This window comes from Natator depressus, chromosome 9 (genome assembly GCF_965152275.1).
Source record: "Natator depressus isolate rNatDep1 chromosome 9, rNatDep2.hap1, whole genome shotgun sequence".
Taxonomy (NCBI): Eukaryota; Metazoa; Chordata; order Testudines; family Cheloniidae; genus Natator; species Natator depressus.
In genome coordinates, this window is record NC_134242.1 from 23591595 (window position 1) to 23593879 (window position 2285).

A 2285-nucleotide genomic window follows, 5' to 3' on the forward strand; every position below is an offset into this window, starting at 1 on the left:
TTCTCCCTTTGAAGCGCAGACTTCTCAAGTAGAAAAGGAACTGATTATACCCAAGTGCTTTACCTTCCTTTCCCTCCTCAGTGTTGGCAGAGAGGCTGTTGTTACCTCAGCTGTCTGTAGTAGTCATTACAGTAATTAGCATAATGAGTATTATCTCTTAAGTTTATTAAAAGGAGCAATCTTTTATTTTAAGCGGGAAGAGGAGGAATTTGAGGGTTCCTCCCCGTCTTGTCCTCCCCAACCTGGCAGCAAACACCAGCCAGTTAGAAATAAGGAAGGGCAAATTAAGAGAGAATTCTGTTACACACTAGCAAGATAAGGAGATATCATAGGTAGTTACAAAATAGCCACTTCAGTATTGCAGCTGCTTGATTCTATTTAAAAGGCCAGCCTTCCAGAAAAGCATGATGGGAAATACCCCTATAACAAGACAACTCTGCAGTGAGGAATGGAAATAGCAATTAAGTAATTGCTTAAGAAGTAGGAAGGATAGCCAGGTTGATTTGCTGTACGTTACACACCACAGACCTATCTATGAGGTAGTCAGTGAGGGTCACTGTTTATGAATAAATAAAATGATTTCTCTAACATTAGCATTTCTACCTTTAGGCTTCCTATGTAATAATGGAAGCTCTACTAAAACTCACCAGTTTTACCCTAGAGGCAATTACTACAGTAAAAGTTGGAAAAAATTACTGCCTTCATCTGGGAAAAAATGCCTTAACAGTTAAGTACAGAAGAAAATAATCTATAGGTAAGTATATAACTACCTTATAACAGGAAAAACCAGTAAATTCTACACACGATTCTGTAAACGGGGAGTAATTACCATGTAACCACTGAGTTGTCTGGTTATTAGAGAAAGAGAACCACTCCAACAAAGCTTCTGTTAGGTAAGAAAGCATGCCATTCTCTCATTCTTTCAAACTATTCTTAATCTTTTAATATTATGGCTATTGAACAAAGGGATGAGGAAGAGCCCTGATCTTCTTTCAGTATGATAGCAAGAGAGGTTTGCTGAACTGAGAAACTTCTAAGCTTCCAAGGCTGTTAGCCACTAAGAATTGTTATTTATTTGGACATCAAGGGCCCAATTCTTCCTCATATTCATGTTAACAGGAACTGTAATTATGGATGTGAGGGCAGAATTGAACATCAGGAACCTATTGCCTGATATCTAGTGTTTTGAAGTTTTTGAGAGTCCCTTTGGAATTGGTACAGGTGAGCAAGGATCTGCTGGACAATTAGTCATGTTAGTGATAGTAAGGAGAACAAATGGAGAAATAAAATTTCAATCTCTGACATTTAAATTGAAGATAATCTCAAACTTTTGTGTTTTTTGTCTGGTTTATGGCATCTGTAAGGAAAAGAGGGCTGCAGAAGCAAAAAAAATTACCGTCTGGAGCATTTTGGATTGCCATGGAGCTCATGTTATCTTTCTTCAGTGCTTCCATAAGTGGTTGTAGACAGTAAACATTGGTTAATAGGAATAGGGAGCTATGAGATCATAAAGGAGTCAAGCAGCAGCAGCAGCTTTTGCCTGATGTTTCCTATGGGTGTAGCTAAACCACTTATTCTAGGCTATTTTGACAGTTTGGGAGGGTGCATAAAAACAATTTTAGAAAATTTGCCAGCATACATAAACTTCAGGAGATGGTCAGAAGCAGTTCAGTATCTGCCTGCTTTATTGACACAAGTAATTGGAAATACTGTGCAATGACCTTGGGGTCACTCAGATTTAGAATAGTTTTCTTTCGGCTGAAGAGTTAGTTTAGGTAGGTATGCCCTATGACAAGATTCATGTTGTGCGTTTAACTATACACGGAGCCCTAGAGACATTTTAGATGCCTCCTTTAGTTAATCAGGTTTTCATGACAGTAAACAAGAAAACAATGCTATTAATCTTGGATTACAAGAAGCGTGGGGGAAGAATTAGTGGGACAGAGCAAGGAGATTAAGTCAGTTTTCTTCTCTTACCCAAGTAGCTATGCTGGATGTTACAAGCGTTATTTCACACTCTCTTTCAAATTAACAAACAAGGAATAGTCCTGGACAGATCCTCAACTGGAGTATATTCTACTGATTTCAATAGAGCTATGCTGACTTACATCAGTTAAGGATCTGTCTCGGAGAACAGAATAACCATGGGATGGGCAAAAGAGATGATCAGTGCACTGATCAAACTGAATCCCTATATATTAATATGGAATAAAAAACACTGTTAGAAATATATGAGAAATAACTATTTATTTGGTTAACAGTTACAGCAAAAGATTTACCTTGAC